Here is a 24,513-nt window from a genome sequence, read left to right as displayed (position 1 = left end):
GGACCAACTGTCAGGGATTATGAGAGCCGTAGTCCAGTAACATCTGGAAGAGCACAAAATTCCCCACTCTTGGTCTACAGTCTCCTCAACCAGTTGTGTGAATTAATGGGGAAAAGCACCATGTATATATATAAAAAATCTACTAAGATATACCTTTGGAAATCACCTGCCAACAGATTCAAACCAACCAAGCAATTTACTATCAAACTATGGATATTTTCACAAAAGCTCACCACAGTCGGAGCTGGAGTGACTACAAAACAGTGTGACCTTGATGAGATGTGATGAGATTTTTTTATCAGGAGTTTCAGCCCAATGGCCTGCTGGTTTTAATGGCTGCATCTTCCCTGGTCTGTTTAATGTGGGAGTGCAAATTAAGTATGGCTGAAAGGGTAAGAAAAATTATATAACCCATGCCTCCTTGCATCTAATCAATTAAATCAGAGATGGGAGAGCCTGAATGATGGCTATGCCTGCTCTAGAGATTTCCCCCCACACACATCGGGTCGGGTCCTTTTTGGAAATATTCCATAGCACTTGTGGCTTCCTGGATTCACAATGAGATGAGCCTTCATCTCATCTGCGCTGTGATCAGGCTCAGGAACAAGGCTGCGGAACCAGCTTGTTGCTTTCCATGTCACTCCTGTTTAAAAGAGAAACCATTCATCTCCCTGAGATTCTTCCGGCCTGAGTTGAAACAATAGTCTGGCAACCCTTCAATCTGCATATATTCTCAAAACTGTCAGGCATGAAAGCATATTACATTGGACTGGGAAAACTGGAACGCCACCAGAAGTCTTTTTTTCCCCCACAAATGCTTATAAAGAGGAATTATACTTTGGTTTTGCTTCGTTTGCCCAGGAAAGAGTGTTCAGGTTTGGGAAATAGATTCCTTACTGGAAGAGCAGCTATCCATGTTTGCGTTCTTGGTTTGGTTCGCCCACTCGTGTCATTTGGAACGATCTGCTTTGTCAACTCTCTGGAGAATATGCTCCAGCTCAGTGGTTTGGATTGCACAGCATCCTGCTTTGGGGCAGGGAACCAGGCCTTTCAGGTCTCCGAACATTAAATCGCAACACCTGGTATTTAAACTGCAGCACTTAGCATTCCCATTGTTCAAAGCCCTGTATACCTGGAGGAGCTTCTCTATCCCCGTTGTTCAGCCCAGACACTGAACTCAAGCTGTGAGGGCCTTCTGGTGGTTTCTTCACTGTGAGAAGTGAGGGTACAGGGAACCAGGTAGAGGGCCTTCTTGGTAGTGGTGCCCACCCTGTGGAACGCCCTCCCATCAGATATCAAGGAAATAACTATCTGGCTTTTGGAAGATATCTGAAGGCAGCCCTGTATAGGGAAGCTTTTCATGTTTGATGTTTTACTATGTCTGATGTTTTAATTTTCTGGAAGCTGCCCAGAGTGGCTGGGGCAACCCAGTCAGATGGACATCATCATCATCATCACATTCAAACACGGTTTCAGTTCTCTTCACAACAGCCCTGTATTTTCATTTTCAAAACTTTCCACTGATATTTTTGTGGGAGGTTTGAGCAAAAGAAGGGGGACAATGCATTACTTGGGGCATTCTGGGGAAACCAAGTGAAGGCTGCCAGCAGCTGCCTATGAAAATCAGCTCTGCTTTTGCTACTGGCATTAAAGGAACAAAGAAAAAAACAACAATGCAGATGAAAACAAATGCAATTAGATGAACGAGAACTGAACAAATAAAGAATGCAACTAATATGAATTACCAAATGAATAACGAAACAAATCAGGTGTTTAGTCATGGAAACAAATAGAAACATGGAAATCTTGCCCATCACTACCGAAATGCTCAACTGTGGTGCATAGAAGGAAGCTGCTCTATATCTGAGAAACTCCCTTTTTAGTTGTGGTTTTATGGGGTGAGATAGGACAGAGGGTCGAAAGCAGTCCTATGACCAAATCTCCTAGTAGGTCAGAGCAGCCACCATGCTTGACCTGGAAGTTTTTACAGGGGTCAAGGAATATGGTCTCTGGAATCTTTGCGGCATGGAGGTATCCTCGGCTGGTATGAGGCTAGGAAGTTCTGTTCTTTGGCCAGAACTGGATGGTGGTACAACAGCTGCATCCCCACTTGCCCTCCTTCAGGCCACTAGTGTTCCTTCTGCAACACTATTTAAACTTTGCCTCCATTCAGGAATACAGTAATGTTTAGTGCATCTTGAACCTGGTTTCCTTCAGCAAGACATTTCTTCGCTAATTAACATGAGTAGGATACACGCTCAGCTGAAGGAGACCACATGGCTTAAACCAAATAAGTATCTAAATCAGTCAGGTTAAATTTGGTCACCAAATCAAATCAGCTCTCTGCAAAAGGTCTGCTCAATGTCCAACCTGAAGGCAGTGCTCGGCAATAAATTTTTATTATTAGTTTGCTACTCTAAGTGGAATGAAAAGGTTTCTTTCTTTCCTCATAGTTTTTTTTTAAAAGATCACGGTTGGTTGACTCCTGTTTTCCTTTATTTCTTCTCCTTCCTTGGCATATACATGATCCATTCTAGACATGTTCCCTGCGAAGAGTCCTTGCTTTACAATTTGGTTACTAATACATTTCAGGTTTAAATCCTTGCGCATTGTCTTGGGCTCCGCATAACTGTAAATGAAGGGAAGTCTGTAATGGACAGTGCAATTTTTCAAAAGAGAGTTAACAAAATGTACTTCAGATTGTTAGCCAAGCATGAAGGGAAGAAAGCCAAAGCCTATTTATAAAAGACAGGATTTGTGAGAGAAAATATGAGAATATTACTTCACTATCTTTTATGTGAATGTTTTCCAGCTCTCTGAAATATCCTTTTCTCTAGTATTATGAGGTCTTTGGGGACAGAGAATTTAATCAATATTATAGAAACAGCAAAAATAAGAAGCTCTCTGTAAGGAGAAAGGAAGGTGAAAAACAAGTACATAGTATATAGGAGAAATATATAAATTTTTGCATGGTTAGGAGAAAATATCCCAGGGAACTGGGCCTCTGTGGGTTTGTGACATATCTTCAAGCATTGGGGGACTTTGCTGCAGGTCTTATGGTGTCACTGCACAGAGAGAAATTTGGACACACAGACACCTCCTCTAACAGAGAGTTTCTCATGGGTGAGTTGTTCCGTGAAAGCTGGTTTATTCTCAGCAACCTTCAAAATAAAACCATCCATTTCATTCCAGTGTTTTCAGAAAGAGATTTTTTTTAAACTGCTGTGTAAAAATAAAATCCAAAGCCATTCGCTTTCAGAGGATTTCATCATGTGTTGAGTCAAGATTCTTCCATATGTTCAGGCAAAACAGGACTGCTTCAAAGAGTCTATGGAATTAAGCTGCACAATTCAGCTCATATATCTCAGCACATCCATGACATACCCACCAACAGCCCCAGAAAAACCGGGACAACCCATGAGAGTACGGCAGCCATTCTGGGCGCCTTGCTCTCACTCGATTTCAAGCTGAGATCTCGCCCCCCCCCAAAAGCGCTTTTTCGACGTCCGTGATCTCGCGCAGGATTTCAGACCCAACAGATGGTGTCCCAGAATTGGCCTGCATCATGTTGGAGGGTATGCCACAACAAGATACCCAGTCTTTTTACAGTTCTTTCCAAAGTGCTCACAGAACTACACATTTCTCTGTAATTGTTACCATAGCGGTGTACAATATGCCAGAATTTATCCATATTAAAGACTGGGGGAATGTATAATATTTTACTTTTCCAGACTTAGCAGAAAGAAACTTAAGTCACATGGCTTACAAACGAGGAAGAAGCCTAGGGCTTGCTGGGCCAGACATAGGTCTACTGATTGCTTCAGTAAGCCACGTAGGATATAACAGTATTAGATTCAGCAAACAACAACAACCACCAGTGTATCACTTTGAAGGTCAACAAACATATATAGCACAAGCTTTCATGGACTAATCTGTTTGTCTTTCAGGTGTCACAGGACCCTTGTTGGCAATGTATTTTATTGAGCTTTACATATGGAAAGGTGGGCTATACCTTCAACAATCAAATGAAAAGCCGCAATATTGAATGTCTACTTGAATGCTTTGGATGAGAAAGAGCTGCACAGTCTCTCTCTCTCTTAAGCAGTTATGAAATAAATTGTCAATACTTGCAAATACTGAGTGCATGCACTTTCATAGCCCAAGCATGACCAATTAGTACTGGCATCTCTTCATTTCAAATTTGAATATTTTTAATCATTTCCTTACTTACAATATGCATATTTAAATGTCAGATAATGTTTTATTCATCGCTTACTCAATGCTTCAAAAATAAATAAATATATGAAGGATTTCCTCTCTCAGTCTAACAGAATTATTTTATTAAATCAGAAATCTGTGTTATGTCCTTTGCAGTCTATTAACATTTCCTGTATGTTGTTCTTTTTTTCCTTTCTCTCTCTCCTTCTTGGTGTGTCTTTTGTCAAAATAAAGATTATGTCCACTTATTGAAAGGAAAATGCAATGGGAAAATATTAAATCACAGATCATTACACCCTTTTTTCTTTACTACTACTAGTCATAGCTTTGCTCATGAAAAGAATTGTTAGTACTTTCAAGAAAGCAGTTGATCTAAAATAGGATTTATTTTCCAGCTTGATTCGTAAGATTTCCAAACTTTACTAGATTCTAAAGTAATACCAGGATGAACTAGGCTTCACTTTATGTTCCATCTTGCTGTCAATGGTATTCGAAGTGGTTAACAGCACAGCAAAAATACAATAAAAATAATGGTTAAAATGTATACGCATAAAAGAGCAGGGGGGAATCCAAATGTTAAAACATGAAAAAAAATAAGGCATAAACAGCAGACAGTTAAGAATAAAAACCAGAGCCGAGCTAGTTCAGGCCAATGGTCTGTCTAGTCCAGCATCCTGTTCTCACAGTGATAAAATGATGATGATGATGATGATGATCCACCCCTCAGGTGGAATCAAACGGCTGCTCTGAATCACACTGGGCAGTCTACAGAGTCCAGGAGACTCCAGACGGTAGCCCCCACCATTTTCTCCCAAGGAGTGGGAGGAGACCAGCAGTAGGGCTGGGCGATATTATCAATATATCGTCCAAAACTGGCTTGAAATCCATATCATGATATCGGTTTCATAATTTTTGACCTGACAATATATTGCAAATCATGATGTGTGTTAAGGCTGGGTGGTATATCATCTAAAACCTGCTTGAAGTCCATATCGTGATATCAGTTTTAAACTTTTTGGCCTGGTAATACATTGCAAATCATGATGTGTGTGTGCGCACTATGCAAAAATCACACTGTGGGGAAAACTGTGAAGCCAGCCAATACCTCTACACAGCTCTATCCTTATTTCAGACCTTGTGATATATCAGTATATCACGATGTATTGTGATGCTGAAAACCAGATAACACCCAGCCCTAACCAGCAGCATCTCCTAATCGCCAAGAGGGCGCTGTAGAGGCAGCAATGGTGCGGCTGCTGAGGAGTGTGCCCAAGCCATTTCTGCTACCACAGCAGCAGCAGGAGCACAGCCCATGCATTCCTTGGAGGCTGGATCTACTGTCCTGTGAATCCTGCCCCCTGAGGCAGTCGCCTCACCTTGCCTCATGGGTGGGCCAACAATAACCATACGTCTGTGTTCAAATGAAGAATGTTGCACCCACTTTGGGGGGGGGGGACACCATCTTATGAACATTCCCTTCTAAAATCTTCACCTGTACCATTTTTTAAAGTCACAAATATTTCATTAAAGCACCTGCATACTAAATTAAAGCAGCTGAGGGTGCAATAACTTAAATTCCACCATTACTAATGGATTCCCTAACAGCTAGCTTGCTAATCAATTTATTTTCATGCCAGATACCATCCAGTTAATTAATGAAAATTCAAAGCTCATGAAAACTTGTGTTTCAGACCCCTGCTGGAGGGGGGGAGTGTCTCCTGATGCAAACAAGCCACTCTCTGTAAAGTGGGGGAGGGGAGATCCTGTCTATACAAAAATATAAAAGGAAGAGGGAAATAAAACAGATATGATAATTTCTGCAATTCTGATTTCTCAAATTGTGTGGAGTATTGCAGCACAGTAGGTTTATGCTTAAAGTTTTGCATTATTGCTTCCTTTCCTTTTCGTTCTGATTGTAAGCTACTTTGGAGGGATATGAACCCAGAAAAGCAAGCTAAAATATTCAAATAATTAAATAAACCATTGTGGCCTGAACCAAGTGTTAGAAGTGTGGTAAATAGGCAAGTCATGCATGGTTCCCAAGATAACAGTGAAAACCAGGAAGGAAAATGCTGGAGAATGGAAGTGTCTATTCATATTCCAACTAGCATTTAAACTGGGGGAAACGCCCCAGCTTCAGCGGTGCTCTGTTTAGCATCTTGAAAACAAACTTGAGAGAAATACCTAGCTATGTCTATGGTCCTCCTTATATGCTTTGTTGATGAATGACAAATTAACTAGTAAAAGCTCCATTCATAAGTCTTTCATAGGTTCGGCCAGCCAGTAGGCACACAGTGATCTGCGTAGAACAAAAAGCCCGGAAGGGCCTGCCCACCCATGAAGCAAGGGGAGGGGAGTGTGATAGGAATTTTATGGTTTTAGATATATGGCGACGTTCATAACCACATGTACATAGATCAGCACAGGAAAGCCAACCTGGAACCATTTTGATTCCTAAACTGAGCAAATGTTTCTCTGCATGGTCAAAATGGAAAAGTCTCCCCATTGTCTCTTTCCTCACAAATCCTGTCTTAAGGACACATTTAAGATACAAGGTGTGAGCCTGTGACCTGGCCCAGGAAATAAGTATTTTACCACTACAAAAGAATGGCCAGGCTCCCCAGGAAATCCAATCAAGTAACCTGCCAGACAGGAGATAAACAAGGACAAGAGAAAAACAACATTTAAATTTCTGTGATGTAGGTGGGATGTATCTGAGGGGTGGTCTTAGGTTACACCCCTTCTGTGATGTATGCATAATATTTCTGGGGGTGGTCTTGATCTACAGGGTGGCAATTTCAATAGTCTTTATAAGGCCTTGCAGGCCATTGTTCTGGGTCCTCTTCCTCTCCTGCGTGTGAGCGGAGCACCCTGTTGCAACAGATCAATAAAGATCAAGCTTACTAGCTGCTTTGCTTCTCAATATTCTCTGGTTGGCCTCTGTTATTTTCTCCTACCAATAGGGGACCTATGTAAGGACTCTATGTGGGCTCTTGGATACCCCATAAGGGAAAAGGGCATATTTTTATTTACAACAGATGGCGACCACGCACGAAGGGACTTTTGGTTACCCGGATTCTGGAAGCGAGGAAGGACTGGTTATCCAGCGCGCACCAGGCAGTTTGCCAGGAGGAATAACCAGTCTTCCATCGATCCCAGGGTCTGGAAATAACTGGAGGTTCAGCGGGGTTAACCAGAGGAAGCAACGCTTGATCAGGCCGGCCTTAAACAACCAGTCAAGAGATCGTGGGATCACCAGGAACAGCGCATGCGGAAGTGAGTATTAAGTAGGAAACACGGGTAGTGGGTTGGGTTCTCTAAACCACAGCAACCAAAAATTCTTTAACTCTTCCTTTTTCCTTCAAATCTAAACTTTCTACTTTTTCCCTCATCTAAAAATTGTCTTCTCCTCCTTTCTGTCCCCTCAATCTCAACACCAGCCCTAGCCCTTCGGAGTATGCCCAGGCACAAGGTTGTGTGTGATTTCTTCCACTTAATTCTATAAGCCAACCTATTCCTTCGGAGATTTTTGCCCAGAAAGGTTGTGCAATTTCTTCTGCACTGAAAACTATAACTCCCAGCGCAGCCGCACCTCTGCCATGGCGATCTTTGTTAGAAATGACCTGTGAACAGAGAACGCAAGGGCGCTGAATTCCTTTCCATCTTTCATATTCCAGAGTCTCAATCTGGCATTGCAAGTGTGCAAGCGTTCAGTAGGGACTCTGAGTTAGATTGTAAGAGGCAGGGAGGTTGCTGTGGGTTCCAGAACAGATATTGAGTGAGAGAGGTTTCCCCTTCGGAGTTTTGACCAGGTATCCCCAGGTTTCCCCTCGGAGTTTTGACCAGGTATCCCCAGGTTTCCCCTTGGAGTTTTGACCAGGTATCCCCAGGTTTCCCCCTCGGAGTTTTGTCCAGGTTTCTGCTTTTCCGGACCCTTCGGAGTTTTGCCCAGGTCCAAACCCCTTTTAATTGAAAATTGGTGCACCTCAATCAAAAGAAAAATAGTCCTCAGACCCCTGGCATGAAAGAAGCCCAATTGGTGCTTACTTCCCGCCTGGACTCTGACAGTCCCCTTCAATTTGTGTTTAAGAAACGTTTTTCCTGTGTTTAAATTGTACTTAGGTAACATCCAGCAGCTGCTTATCTTAAATGTGTCATCTAAAATAAAAATGCAAGCTTGCTCCAAAATTCTAAATCTAAGAAAGCCATGTTGGGCCTTATCAATCTTTGTTATTTGTTATGTTTTATATATATATATATAATATATATATAAATATAAATGTTTGTTATTTGAGAGAGGCTCAAAAGAGTCTTCCTCCTTGTATGTACTTCATTAAGCATATGCCTATGAAAGTATGGTCTTCCTTCTAAGAAAAATATCTGAGTCCAGTTTTAACTTTGATTTGGTTGGACAGAAGAGTTATTGTAAGGCTCCTGATATCAGTCTCTATAAGACTTCCTGGCCTCTTTTCTTAGAAAATGCCCCCCCTTGTTTCATTCTGTCTCTTTCAGGGGTTTTTTCTTCTTACTTCTGTGCCAGGTAAATTTACTCCCGAGTAAGCTTCCTTTAAAGGAAACTGCAAGGGGGGGGGGCATAGATTAGGCTTACTATTCCTCTGCAAATTCAGATTAGGCTTACTATTCCTCTGCAAATTCAGGAAAAATTGTCACTTTTGTATTCCTTTTAAATCAAATCTATGGCTGTTTTAACTATGCTTTATAAAAGATCCTCTCCCTATCTTAGGAAAAATCATTTGTTTATCTTAGGAAAAATCATTTGTCTAGGAACTTGCACTCTAAGGAACTTGCACGTCTAAGGAAGTAAACTCAAACTAATCTCAAGATCTGCTAAAAGGGTTCTGTATAAAGTTGGGTACTTTGATAGGCGCATGGTTTGTGATAGGCGCATGGCTTGTGGTCTCTTCCCCAGTTGTGTCTGTGTACATAAGTATGTGTGTGTGTCTCTCCTAGTACAAATCTTGCTATTGAACACTGTATTTTAGAGTTGGACTAGATGACCCCAGGGTCCCTTTCAGCTCTCTCAATTTGTGGCTGTGTGGAGGGCCATGTGTCTGCAAGCATGTGATGAGTTGAAATTCAGCCCAACTTTGCTCTTTGTTTGTTTTTTTTTTAAATGTGAGAGGTAAAAGCCGTGATGTTTTGAAGCAGAACTGGTGATATCAGGCATTTGAGTGATTACAGTGTTTATCATTTTGTCTATTATTTACAAAAATCAGACTCAAAGTTTAAGCACATACAAATTCATATAATCAAGTAGAATGAGCCTTGAAATATAATTGAGTAGCCTTGACCATCCTGTAAATAAAGGGCAGGAAAATTTTGTCTGCAAATGGTAAGGCTGAAATGACTGAGAATGTTAAAAATCTTATGAATTCTGACTCTCTGGCCATTTTTTCCCATATATAAGGGCGTGGCAGATTGTTCCGCGAATGGCCAGAGGGATATTAGCCCTTTCCTGTACATAAAGGAAGGAGTCCCTTTGCTTGGGTGAATACTTAAATTGCTAGCTTTGGTGAATACTTGAATTGCTGAGTTTCTCTTTTTTGTTTTAAAATCTAACCCTATTTTTAAAATCTACTCCTTACCCTTCACTTCCCTTATTCAAATTCTAATTTAGCCAAAACATGCAACATTTTCAATAGTATAAAAGGTTTGCTGAGACATGAACTCTGTACATGCACAGAGGCTAGATCAGCTTTTAAAAAAAGAGAGAGAGAGAGAGGAAGGAGGGGGGAAAGAAGGGGGGAGAGGAGGTTTGCAGAGCGTGTGCTTGCAGGGAGAAACCTATCCAAATTTCCTTATGTAAAACTTGGAACCATTGAGGGAAATCACCATTAATGTGTCTTTTGCTCCAAGGGCTACTTAATCAAGAGGTTGCCAAGTTTCAAATCTAACATGCCAAATTCTTTTCACAGGTAAATATCAAAGCACTCCCACTGTGAGTTCCTCTCTTGAGTAGTTCGCCTCCCCAATGGAATTTAATTTTTTTTAACAGTTTTTGTTTGTTTGTGTATATGCCTATGCATTTTAGGAACAGCATTTCCTGACAGACTTCTCACATGAAATAATTTTCCCTTTTAACAGGATATGTGAACCCTACTAACAAAGTGTTTGTCCCTTTTTTTCTCCCACAGCACAAATGATAATGAGGGGATGCAAACAGTGATTTAAATACTCTATAAAAAGTAATTCCATTTGTATTTCTTTTTGTCTTCTTCCCTTAAAGCCAGTCACTTTCTTTCTGTTCAGCAAAACAAGTCTGAATCCCTGCTATATTAGTTGATTTCCCTCTCTTTGTGGCTTTGACACTTTTTAAGGTTACAAATAATCTGTTTTTCATTTATAAATCTGTTTTTCATTGGGTTGTTAGAATGCCAAAACAGGTTACTTCAGGTTACTTCAGGTTTAAAAAATAAAATAAAAAAATTGTGTGTCTTAGCATTTATTTATTTTGGGTTCCTCATAGGTCATTGTGTGTGTGTGTGTGTGTGTGTGTGTTTTACTTTGGGGACATGTCCATCACATGTTGAAAGTCATTTTCATCAAGTTCTACTTATCAGATAGCACATGCTGAATTTTAAGCCTTTTTCCATTATTTTCCCATTATTATTTTTTAGTCCAGTAGTAATCTGTGTGGTTTTGATAATATCTTTGTATTATTTAATAATAATTATTTTCTGAATCTGATGTCTTTGTGTCAACTCTGTTTTCATCTGAATGGTAATCTAATTTTTTTGCTTTCTTTTTCATTTTTTAACCTTTGTTGTATTTTTTACAGTTCTCTTTCTATACATGTGGAGTAATTTTTTATTTAATAATATGAAAAAAACAACAACAAAAACTAACTGAAGGAAAGCAAACAAACTTAGCAGATAATAACAGTAATTATATGAAAATGTGATAATATTAAAATGAGTAAAATGCTTAACGTGCTAAGATAACTCAAGGAGATTTGGGGGGGCTTTTGCCTCTTCCTTTTCTAACTCTGTCTTAAGTCCCCCCCCCAAAAAAAACCCTGCCCCCTTACAGGATATCACTTCTACAGATGTGCAATGATGAAAAAGCAGCAACAACCCCTCAACTCAGTTCTTCACCATCACAAGACCTGCAACAACAGACACCAGAGTTTTCAAAATGCCCACAGCTATCTCTTTCAAAGGATATAGACTGACGGGGGAGTGGGGCTGACAAAGGGGGGTGGAGTTGAATTGCAAGGACATTTTTTTCACTTGAACCTCAAGCCTCTGTGCTCCAGGATTCAAAAGATACATACGTAAAAGATCACAATTGTGTCAAGATATGCAACTGATATTTAATTAGTTTGTTTTGTATTATGTGTTATTATGTAGGAATGTTGAAATGTTTCTTGACAGTGTGATTAACACAAAGGGGGGCAATTTTTTGTGTGTAATTGTTTTATGTTTAATGTCTTATTGCTTACACACCAATGGAGAATTCTCATGCATTTTATACTTTCTAATAGCTCACACTATTGTGTAGTCCAATGTTTAGATCAATTTATAACCACATTTCATTGTTCCACCTGGCAGTATGCCAACCTTCCCTACCCATTTTTAAAATGTGCTAAAACTCGCTTTACCAAGGAGAAGCTTCTAAGATACATGAAGGTGGATATGCTTTGGTTTAGCATGAATGATCCCTTATAGAGTTAAATTGACTTATTTGGACAAGTGCCCTTTTAAAGCATGGTTTTCTTTTAACAGTTTGTTTTGGTAAGTTGAGAACCATGGGCATATATAAATTCAAATTGGACTCAGTTTGAATTGGGCAAGTGTATCCAGGCTGCAATTAGCTTTTTGGTCCTTTAAGTGCAAGTGAGCAACTTCCCATGAGTGCAAGACCAACGCCAATAAAATAAAATCCCATAGAAAGGCCAAGGCAAAGACATCTCTCTCATGATATGTGCAAACCTGTGGCAGCTATGGTGAGTGCCAGGCGACATGGTTAAATGAAAGCCCCGAGGGGATTCAACAGACAGGATGTGTTGCTGTAGCACTATGCCGGTGTGAGACCACAGAAGAGCTACCTTGACACCTGAGAACACAAAAATGGCGGGGGGCAAAGCAAACTGCATTTTTCAGTCATTAGTGGACCTTCCTGCTAAATGTAAAGCATAGCCACTATTGAGAAAATGTTTCTCCCAAGAGCTAGAATGCCACAAGTAATTTAGTAACAAAATGCAACATATGTTATTTTTATGTGATATATTTATACAAAGGCATCCATTTACAACATACGATGTTATTATTTGTGGGGCAAAAATTTTTAAGAAAAATTCTAGCCCCAAAGGGGGGATAATGTGATAGGAATTTTATGGTTTTAGATATATGGCAACGTTCATAACCACATGTACATAGATCAGCACAGGAAAGCCAACCTGGAACCATTTTGATTCCTAAACTGAGCAAATGTTTCTCTGCATGGTCAAAATGGAAAAGTCTCCCCATTGTCTCTTTCCTCACAAATCCTGTCTTAAGGACACATTTAAGATACAAGGTGTGAGCCTGTGACCTGGCCCAGGAAATAAGTATTTTACCACTACAAAAGAATGGCCAGGCTCCCCAGGAAATCCAATCAAGTAACCTGCCAGACAGGAGATAAACAAGGACAAGAGAAAAACAACATTTAAATTTCTGTGATGTAGGTGGGATGTATCTGAGGGGTGGTCTTAGGTTACACCCCTTCTGTGATGTATGCATAATGTTTCTGGGGGTGGTCTTGATCTACAGGGTGGCAATTTCAATAGTCTTTATAAGGCCTTGCAGCCATTGTTCTGGGTCCTCTTCCTCTCCTGCGTGTGAGGGGAGCACCCTGTTGCAACAGATCAATAAAGATCAAGCTTACTAGCTGCTTTGCTTCTCAATATTCTCTGGTTGGCCTCTGTTATTTTCTCCTACCAGGTATCTGGTTGGCCTCTGTTATTTTCTCCTACCAGGTATCTGAAGAAGTGTGCATGCACACGAAAGCTCATACAAAGAACTAACTTAGTTGGTCTTTAAGGTGCTACTGGAAGGAATTTTTTTATTTTTTTTTTGTTTTGACTATGGCAGACCAACACGGCTACCTATCTGTAACTGGAACTATTAAACATTAAAAGCTTCCCTAAACAGGGCTGTGTATCTTCACTTTCCCCCTTTATTTCTGATGCTGATACCCACTCCTCCCCCACCCCCACCCCCCATGGGCAGCTAGACTGGTACCTGGGAGTGTCTGCCTCGATCATATAACACCGGCCCTGAAAGACCTACACAGGCTCCCAGTACATTTCTGAGCACAATTCAAAGTGTTGGCGCTGACCTTTAAAGCCCTAAACGGCCTCAGCCCAGTATACCTGAAGGAGCATCTCCACCCCCCATTGTTCAGCCTGGACACTGAGGTCCAGCTCCGAGGGTCTTCTGCTGGTTCCCTCACTGCAAGAAGTGAAGCTACAGGGAACCAGGCGGAGGGTCTTCTTGGTAGTGGTGCCTGCCCTGTAGAACGCCCTCCCATCAGATGTCAAGGAAATAAGTTAAGGTAAAAGGACCCCTGGACGGTTAAGTCCAGTCAAAGGTGACAATGGGGTTGTGGCACTCATCTTGCTTTCAGACCGAGGGAGCTGGCATTTGTCCACAGACAGCTTTCTGGGTCATTTGGCCAGCATGACTGAACCGCTACTGGCGCAATGGAACACCGTGACGGAAACCAGAGCACACGGAAACACCGTTTACCTTCCCGCCACAGTGATACCTATTTATCTACTTGCACTGGCATGCTTTTGAACTGATAGGTTGGCAGGAGCTGGGACAGAGCAACGGGAGCTCACCCTGTTGCTGGGATTCGAACCGTCGACCTTCTGATAGGCAGGCTCGGTGGTTTAGACCACAGCGCCACTTGCGTCCCCTGTCAAGGAAATAAAAAACTATCTGACTTTTAGAAGACATCTGAAGGCAGCCTTGCTTTTTAATGGTTGATGTTTCATCGCTTTTTAAAAATTATTATTAATAATTTGTTGGGAGCCGCTCAGAGTGGCTGGGGAAACCCAGCCAGATTCCAAAGCTGATTTTTCATCTCCACCTCCCCCCATTTCCAATATTCCCCAAGTGAAAACCAGTATGGGGAAGAAGCTGGGAGCAAAGATCAGCATTGGGAGTGAGGCAGGGGCATGAGGAGCCAACTGGAAGTGAGTCCCGGTTTGAAGATGATCTTAGCAAGTGTGTGGTCCACAAAGAACCACAAGAGGGGAGTTGCTCATGACAATGCCTTAGGCAAAGCATGAATAGTTTAAATTAATTAAATAAGTAAATGCTTGCTTGGATACTTCTGTGGTTATATAGCCACTCCACAAAAGTAACTGGGTTGAAATCGAGGAAACACTGTGAGCCAAACAAAGACAGGTGCGGTTTGGAAAATTATTAAGGCTTGCACATGCGTTGGCAGAAGGGTCCCCTGCAGTCCTATTATAGGTACATTCTACAGAAGTTCTCGTAACATCTTTGGATTTAGTTTCATTTTTCTCACGCACAGCACTACTACATCACACAAAACGGCCTTTCCAGGAGCCGAAGGGTACTTTAGGCTCTGTCCGACTGTGTACAAACAATCCAGCCTTTTCCAACTGGTTTCCTAAGAGGGTACAGAAAAATTGGGCCTCAGGAACCATTCTAAGATCCATCCTCACTCCAGGCCCAATCTAACAACTTTAATAAACTGAAAGACTCCCACCGGCTTCAGTGAGCCCTGTATCAAGTGAAAATAGGAAGCGCACACCAGGGTTGGTTGCAATTCACACCTAAGCTGGTTTCGTTCCAGATGACAGAGGAAAGAAATATGAGCCCCTGTCGGGAAATTCGTATTATCTTGTTATAAGAATTTTAAGGTCTTATATATATATAAAGTAAATGTTCATAAATGTACCAAGCAAGCACATACATAAATGTATAGACCACATGTCTGAGACCCACAGAAAAAGCCCTGAAACCATTTGTCTCTCCCAAATGACCTCAAATGTTTCTCTACAAGGTCGAAGGAAATGGGGAGCCTCCCCATTGTCTCTTTGCTCACAAATCCTGTCTTAAGGGCACATTTAAGATATGAATAGGGTGAGCCTGTGACCTGTGACCTGGATTCAGGAACTGAATAGCTATCATAACAAACGAGTGGCCAGGATGCCCTGGTAATAAGGTAACCTGGCAGACAGGATAAAAACAAAACTCAGATAAAAACACACTCAGATTTCTGTTGTAGTCTGCCCCTTCTGTGATGTATGATATACGGAGGGGTGGTCTTAGGCTACAGGGTGGGCAAATTTCAAGGTCTATATAAGGGCTTTCAGGCCTTTGTCCTGGGTCCACCTCCTCTCTCCTGCGTGTGGGGAGAGCACCCTGTTGCAACAGCTTTAATAAAGATCAGGCTTATAGTCGCTTTGCTTTCATATATCCTGGTCTGGTCTCTGTTCATTTCCCGACCGGTTTGAGCTTTAAAAGGCATGCTTTCTCCAAAGGTCCAGTCTTCCTTAAGAAGCTGAACCCCTTGAAGGGACCTCTCAATATTCTTGTTTCAATCTTCATGATGGTACTTAAGACACCTTTCCATCAACAGAAGTGCTTTCAAATTTCCATTAACATAAAAGTAAATAATTTTAAAACACTTTATTTTATGCTGAAGTTGAATCCTTCATAGTTAAGGTATGTAAGTCAAGCTGTATAAAACAATTAAAATAAGCAGAAAGAAGTTGTGGGCCAGGCCACGGCATCCCCAATCCCTGCGCGAAGGCAATAGCTATGGTGTAAGGGAACAAATGTGACAAGACAACAATCTGGGATAAAAATTGCCCACAACTGTATCAGTTACGGATGTAGGTGGACTTTGGCTCAGGCATTGAGCATATATCCATTTCAGCCTGAAGCTGGACGGCTGAAATTTGAAGTGGGTCATGCTAAGGATTGTGGCCTTCTCAAGATGCTAATCTGCCAAGGCAGTCGGCCCCAGAAAGCCACTGGAAGCTGCCCCACACTTGGGCTTCTGGACAGAGACTTCCACTTTAACCCCTTCAAACATTTGCTTCCAGTGTTTCGTTTTGAGATGGGGTACTTCTTTTTAATGTTGAGGGTTGCATCATCAGGGAGAGGAGAGTTTAATCTGCATGCCAGCAGTGAGCAGGGCCAGAGCCAAATAAGTGCAAGTCATCCCTTCTATCTTTACTAGGACAAAGTTGAAAAGATGGTGTGAGCTATGTGTTTTTAGAAATGTGTATCTTTGTAATTTGTTTCAGTTTGTATTGCACATTTGAGCTGATGTCATATGCTCCTACACTTTGAAGTCAAAATCTGGGGAGCCATCTTCCCGGACACCATCTTCCTGTTTTTTTACCACAAGAGCATGGCACACACATTGGTTGCTGTCATCTTGTGCAATTTTGCACCACAGTTTCTCCTCAAAAAAGCGCCTTGGAAGGGGGGGCATGGCACCCAAAAATGAACATTTTGGGGCACAACATGAGGTCAAGCACTGCAAAAAAGCACTTGCTGCAGGGAGGAATCATGCTGTGAAATTGTGCGAGATCATGGCAATAAAAATGGACATAGCTCTCTTGCGATAAAAAAAGGGATGTCCCCCCCCAGTTCAAGTGCTCTTGAAGCAGAAAAGGGGGGCATAACTATTGAAAAAGAAAAAGAAACACTGATTGATTGATTGTTTGTTTGCTTGCTTGCTTAAAAAATTAAAAGAATAATCAGGAAACCTAAGCCTTTGAATAGGAGAGCTGGACTGGGGGGACGAAGTAGGAGCTTTATCCACCCAGCTTTTTAATAAGAAAATTGTTCAAAATTTGTACCAAGTTCCTCTCCCACATCCAGAATACCCCCAAAAAATATGCATTTATTTTTTTTTTACTTTATGGAACCATGCAAAAGGGGATAGCAAATTTAAACAGAAAAGTGGTCTGCTATGAAAGGGCTAAGCACCATCACCAGAAACTATTTTCTTGCTTTAATTTCTAGCCACCAAATTCTTTTTTTTTTTTAACCACCTTTGGGGTGGTTAAACCGCATATATTAAAAAATGTAATTTGCCTCACAAATAACCCTTCCCCCTCCCAAAAGGCACAAAGGGAAGACGCACAAAGTTAATATACTTGGGCTTCGCCCAAAACTATCTTGACCTGATTTCCCAGGCCTTTGATCAGCTACCTTGTTCATCTGTACTCCAGAAGCACAAAATAAATATAGAGATTAGACTGAAGTTAACACAGCATGCTCTCTGGGGGGATGGGGGGTGGGAACAGCAAGATGAATGAAAACGCCGATTTGGCAGCGGATACACTGACAGATGATGGTGTGGCATGTCTCTAACTTCCTTGTTTGTTATTGCTCTGCAGCCACCCTTTAATGCCACTAATTGGGCACAATTGGTAGCTTAAAGGACCCAGATGCCTCTCTCTCTAGTGTGCTGCACTGCCATGATCATTATTAACGTTTATTGCCTGCCTGGGCTCTTGTCTGGGCTTTGCTTTATTTGGAACACTGCCTGGCGATTTCTCCTCCTAGAAGTCATTTCCTTCTCATTCTGGGTTGGTTTCAACAAGATACGCGTTTATTTTTAGGAGGAACAAATTGAGGTTTGCCAAGGCAATAACAGGCCCGCTTTCCATGAGCAGCGTACGACGCTTCTCAGGGAGCTTCCAGACCAGCTGTGCACAGAGCATCCAAGCAGATATGTTTTGCACAAAGCTTGCACCAAAGTTATATAGTGTGCCTGATCATCCTAATAGGCTTGCATGGAGGCTATAACCAATGTGTCCAGCATTTGCAGACCCTCCAAGTGTCCCTATTTTCCAGGGACAGTCCTGGATTTGCAGAAGCTGTCCCAGTTTCTGATATAATAAATAATAATAATATTTTTTTATTTATACCCTGGCCTTCCCAGTTCAGAAAACCGGGCTCAGGGCGGCTAACAAAAAATTTAAAACACTTAATTGATGCAACAAAAAACAGCTTAAAAAACAGTATAAAACATAAATAACAATAAATTCAGAATTCAAAAATCAATTTAGGGAGAAAATTCATCCAATAAACATTACACCAGGGCTTGCTGGCTAAATTAGTCCTATTTGGGTCAGCGAAGAGACCAGGGGAGAATTAGCTGTGGGATCCCAGAGTGGGTAATCTTCATAAAAAGGGGAGGGGGTGGAAGGAAGGGGAATAAAAGATCAGGCTAAGTTCAAATTGAAAGCCAGGCGGAATAGCTCTGTCTTACACGCCCTGCGGAAGGAAGTTAAATCCTGCAGGGCCCTGGTCTCATGGGACAGAGCATTCCACAAGGTTGGAGCCATCACTGAGAAGGCCCTGGCCTTGGTGGAGGATAATCTGACTTCCTTAGGGCCCTGGACGTCTAAACTATGATTATTCATGGACCTTAAGGTCCTCTGTGGGGCATACCAGGGGAGGCGGTCCTGTAAATATGATATGATCCCAGAATATCCTGTTTTTCCTTAGGACATCCCTGTTTTCATTAAAGAAAAGTTGGAGGGTATGGTCGGACATCCCTGTTTTCTTCAGAGATATGTTGGAAGGTTATGGAGTTATGTGACCTCCAAGCCAAGAGATAAGTAACTATACAACCTATAGAAGCCATCTAAAGGCAGCCCTCTATAGGGAAGTTTTCAATGTTTAATGTTTTATTATGTTTTTATATATGTTGGAATCTGCCCAGTGGCTGCAGCAACCCAGTCAGATAGGCAGGGTAATAATAAATAAATAAATAAATAAATAAATAAATAAATAAATAAAATAATGGAATAGGATGCCCCTATTTTCATAGGATAAATGTTGGGGCATTTTAATTGGAGTTAGTTCCCATAAGAACAAGGCCTGCATTTTAAAAGGCTTCAGTGCTACAGTACATGGCCAGCAATGGGAAGCATCTTAGTTGGTTATACATCGTAAGAACGAATATATTAACAACTGGCAAACAGATACAAAGGTGTTAATTTGCTGATTAAAAGGTCCGGCGATAGAGTGCGATTCAGCTCCATTAAAGCCAGTGGGAGCTTTGCCATTGAGCTCAGCAGAACACAGCTCGTACGCTCAACTGATACTTCTTTTCACAATTCAACTAAAAGTGTGCAAATATCATTCTTAACACAGGATACATTTATGACTAATGATGAGTGAACTCCACTCACTTTTATTCAAAATCTGAGAAGTGTTGCTGGAAAACTCTGCGGAAGAATACTTTTATTTCTTAGACCTCTCTCTCTCTCCAAAAAAAAAAAATGTTTTGCAATTCATTGCACTACATGAAATTGGATTAAAATCTTATCGGTACTGCAATTTGCATTGAGTATCAAGGCAAGGAAGTAATTTTTTTCTTTTGCTCTAAAGCTTCTAAAGAAGTCATAAAAACATATGCTGGGGAGAGCTAGCTAAGTCAGTAATAACAAGCTTACTGGCTGACTGGGTATAGAAGCTTATCTGAGCTAGTTAAACAAGCTTTGAGGACTCCAGCTTTGTTATTATTTTTCTGAAGACTTCAGTGTGCCCCCTGATCTCTAAAGAATAGTTAGCCAATATGAAACCCTCCAGGTGGTGTGAACCATTCAGAACTACCATAGCCTGCATGGACGATGGGTGTTGCAGTCCAACAACTTCCAGAGGGCCTCGTATTGGCATCCCCTGCTCTAGAGCCTTTAAACACTGACCCTTTTGGTGGAGAGGATTTGTTCTCTTGCTTAGCTCTGTGTGAGCAGAGCAGAACACAACAACCTCAGAACTCCAGCTGTGCTATGGAAATGGCAGACATGGGAAGGGTTTTAAAGTACCGTATTTTTTGCTCTATAAGACTCACTTTTTCCCTCCTAAAAAGTAAGGGGAAATGTGTGTGCGTCTTATGGAGCAAATGCAGGCTGTGCAGCTATCCCAGAAGCCAGAACAGCAAGAGGGATTCATGCTTTCACTGCGCAGCGATCCCTCTTGCTGTTCTGGCTTTTGAGATTCGGAATATCTTTTTTCTTGTTTTCCTCCTCCAAAAACTAGGTGCGTCATGTGGTCTGGTGCGTCTTATAGAGTGAAAAATACGGTACTTCTCCCTACCCTTCACCCACTTCAGAGTGCTTCCTCCTTTCCTTGATATTTTAGAAATTAAAAGCAGCCGTTTAATGAGGCTCCAAAATGGTATCCAACAGGTATCAATTCAACAGAGGCCCACTTTGTTCAGGAAGGTGAGCACAGAAGCGGCAGAGAAAATGATTCAACCGCAGGCGGAAAAGTTTCTACCCCAACGTTACAAGTCCTCTCATTTTCTAAACAGCTTTAAATTATGGCAACAGGCAGATGAATCCTAACTTGGGGCCATGGAAGAGAGGAACTTATCTACTGCTGTATTCAAATTCTTATTTATTATTTATATTTGTCACTGTGAAAAATTGGGTCTCAAAGTGACGTACAGTTTTGTTTTTTAAAAAACATACAATAACAAATTAAAATATATCCAAAGATTTAAAGAAAACATTAGCTGAAAGTGCCCATCCTGTAAGAGCACCCTACCCTCCCTACTAAAATATCAACACCAATCAGGAACAAAATGGCTAGATGAGTATGAACATCTTCACCTGGTACCCAAAGGTTGATAGTCATGGCATTAGGCACATCTTCTGGGGAGATGCTGCCCAAAGCCCAGCCTAGTTGTGAGCTCTCTCTCTCTCTCCCTCTCCCTCTCCCTCTCCCTCTCCCTCTCCCTCTCCCTCTCTTGTATAATCATCCACAATGTCAGTTCCAGGTTGCTGAGCCTGAGGATTGGGCCCCGTGGGGATCTACTGCGGTTTGGATCCTGCCAAGCCAAAGCTACTGTCCTCCGGTCCTGTTTGGGGGCCTTCTTAACAGTGGAGTCGTCCCCCCCAACCCCCGCCCTGCACACTCCCACCTGCCAACAAATGCTAACTGAGAGGCCAGTCTGCACAATCCTATCGCCCCCTCCTCAGCCATCAACATGCGAGAGAGTAGGACTGCACTCTTAGAACTTCTTGAAGCATGTAACTTTACTCCTTTTTTGATTAAGAGGAAAGGCTTGAGAACTGTGATATCTCTAGCTGTGCTCCCAGCGGTTGAGATCATCTCTCTCCTCCCTACCCCCAATCTCTCAGGAAGAGAAGCCGAGGCATTTCAATATTCTGCCCGCGTCTTTATTTATAGCAGGGAACGCATTCAACCCTCAGGTTACTAAATCATTCTGAAACAGATGGATGTTTTTCATCTTGTCAGCTTCAAACCCAAGGCCAAGTGGCACCCTCCGCTCTCCCAAGCCCCCGCTGAACTCCCAGCTAATTCTCAGAACTTGTGCCGACCTGAGTTCTTAAAGCGGCGAATTTATTTATGGCGCTATATTAGAAAGGCATGTTCCTTCTAGCATGAGAGATGATAGCTTGGAAGGCAGAGGATCCTAAAACCCTTCTGTGAAAACAAACTGCACCTCAAGAAAGATGAGAACGGACAAACTTTCATTTGGTGCAATGGGGACCCTGGTTTGGAACATCTAATACACTTGGCAGGGTATTATCAGGATTTATTGCTGCGCAGACCTGGAACCTGGCTGCACTCCCTTCCGCCAAGAAGTTATCTGCACCACCAGCAACCCTGAGGAGTTGTTGTATCCATACATTCCTGCCCCAGGAATGGAAGCCTCAACAACAGTTGCCTAGGCTTTTATCAGCTTGACACAGACACACACACACCCAACATGCTGCTGTCACCTTTAGGGCCGCAACACCGGACAAGATCACAAGCAAGCTATAAGCTTTGAGGCACCAGAGAAGTTCCTAGATACCTATATGTAAGGCTACTTGAGAGGAGGGGGAAGCATGTACAAGTGTGGATCAACCTGGCCAAGAGCCAGAAAGGAGTGGCACCTCCAGCTCCTAGAAATGTAGGAAGCTGCCTTATACCAAGTCAGACAATTGGCCAATCTAGCTGAGCACTCAGCTACACTGATTGGCAGAAGCTCTTCAGGATTTCAGACAGGAGTCTTTCCCTGAAGTACCTGGAGATGATGAGGATTGAACCTTTCAGATGAGCTGTGCCTACCTGCCCTACACCTAATGTCAGCTGATTTGCTGCACTAGAAAAGTGCCACACACACTTCCCCTCCTCTATGTAGTTTGATTTCACACTGCGCAGCCACCTGAGGTCATTGTGATGCCAGGTAATTGTCAGGTGGGCAGCCCTGACCGCTTGTCACAATGGGCGGAAGGTGTGTGTGGAGATAGCCACTTCCGCCCTGCAGAGGTGGTGGGATTGCGGGAATCACAGCCCAACCCCCGCGCGATTGGGGGAATCCCTGGCCATGTCACCTCCTGGCCAGCCAAACGGCTGGCTTTGGGGGCGTGGCCCACCCGCTTTAAATGCAGGCATGGCCGGGGATCTCCCTCTTTTCCCGCATACCAGCTGTTCATATTGAAGGGTAGTCTGATAAAGGATTCTGGGGGGCGTGGCCCTGTCCGAAGCCGATGGAAGTGAGGGCCTAAGGCACGCCCCCGAGCGGTGACCTCGGGGGAGTTCCTGTTGATGTGCATCAGCAGGACTCCCCCTACTGGTGGTTAACCCTTTCTAGACTTCAAGCAAACAGGCTGAAGCCGGATAGTTGGTTAGGACCAATGCCTAAGCCAATACCGCTCATCACCTGTAACCAATAAAGTTGTGGCCATATTTTGCCCATTAACCTTAAATAATTGTGTCATGTGTCTTTATTTCCACTGGGGGGGCGGGAACTCACCACGCAACAGGATCTGCCCCACTGTTTTAAAAGGTATTATTATCTCGTCATTTCTAACTAGCCTCCTTCGAATCAAAACGTCACAGACAGGTTGGAGGAACCAGCTGGGCAACACCTGAGGGAAGAAGGCTCAGAGCCCGGGGATTGGTGGTGGGATGCCGATACGTGGTCAGAGGGAGGAGAGAGAGACTAGGAAGAGGAAGAGGAGGAGGTGTTGGAAGCTGAAGAGGTATCAGGGCTTAGTGAGCTGGGAGAGGCTGTGGCCAGAATCTGAGGCAGAAACAGAAGCAGGAGAGTGGGAAGAGGCCAAGAGGCAGAGATGAGCCAGGCTGCTGAAAAGCCACGGGTGTCTCCCCTTCTTGCTGTGACAAGCTCCCGTCCCCTCTCCCAGAACCAGAAGAGGCATAAAAAGGCCAGGGGAGAGGTTGGCTTCATGCAGGCGCAGTCCCTGACTGCTTGGGAAAAGATGAGAGAACTTAAGACAGCTGTGGAGAGGCAGGGACTTTCAGTCTCGACAACTGACCCATGGGGCGAGACCTACTGGGTCTGTGCAGAGCATGTTCTTGCTAATAAAGAATTAGCTCCAACTTGAACGGTGTGATTTACTGCTGGTTCGCTCCCTGTCACGAAAGTGCTTCATAGGAAGGTGCTGCGAAAAGTAGGCATTAATGGGGGCTGAACTCTGATTTGTGCATTTCGGCAAAGTGTGAAGATGCTTTGAAACATCACCAGAGCACTGCGGTGTGAACCCATGGGAATTCCACTCCCGCAATGCTGGATCAATAGATGAAGGTCATCTCCCTCTGGCTGCATCAGTTACAGGAGTATGTGCACCCTGTATAACTGTAAAAGGATGAAGTAGGTGTGCTCTCTCTTGGCCCTAAAGCCAAGACATCATCTTCTGCTTCCATAGGGATTGTACATTTCAGCACCTTCTCCCACACAGTGCTATGATTTAATAGCATCTCTGGCCTTGAGTAAATAAATGCCTTTGCTCCTGAATGCAGACAGGACTGTTATTTGTTTTCCCCCATGTTCCCCGGCTCTTACTCATGAAATGCCAAAGATGAATAGGGAACTCCTCCTTCCAATACTAACACTGCTGGAGAGAGGACTCTGCAAAGCTCTTTCAAAATAGAAAGCAAATCAAAAGACAGTTGCAAACAGTGCACCCCTGGAACAGTAATATGATTCTTCTGGGCCCTTTGGGAAGGACCATGATTCAGGGGTAGAACATGGGACAGCTGCATATTCCTGCCTTGCAGGGGGTTGGACTAGATCAGGCATCCCCAACCTTTAGCCCTCCAGATGTTTTGGACTACCATTCCATCATCCCTGACCACTGGTCCTGTTAGCTAGGGATCATGGGAGTTGTAGGCCAAAACATCTGGAGGGCCTCAGGTTGGGGATGCCTGAACTAGATGATCCTCAGCGTCCCTTCCAATTCTACAATAATATGATTCTATGTGCTTTGCATGCAGAAGTGAGAATTCTGAAAGATGGCTGTGTTTC

General features: G+C 42.7%; 1 protein-coding gene and 1 long non-coding RNA gene across 3 annotated transcripts in view; both read right to left on the bottom strand.

Annotated features, from left to right (window-relative positions):
* GUCY1A2 (guanylate cyclase 1 soluble subunit alpha 2) overlaps positions 1–24,513 on the bottom strand; it is a 154,220-nt gene that overhangs the window by 21,359 nt on the left and 108,348 nt on the right. The window lies entirely within an intron of this gene.
* Positions 10,660–11,142, bottom strand: LOC310844014. The gene is made up of 2 exons (XR_014563882.1): positions 10,998–11,142; positions 10,660–10,929 (listed from the first exon to the last, which is right to left on the bottom strand). It is a non-coding gene; the product is annotated as an uncharacterized lncRNA (long non-coding RNA).

This window comes from Podarcis gaigeae (assembly GCF_964106915.1).
Source record: "Podarcis gaigeae genome assembly, chromosome: 4".
Classification (NCBI taxonomy): Eukaryota; Metazoa; Chordata; class Lepidosauria; order Squamata; family Lacertidae; genus Podarcis; species Podarcis gaigeae.
Note: the sequence above shows the minus strand (reverse complement) of the source record. Positions and strands in the feature narration are given on the sequence as shown.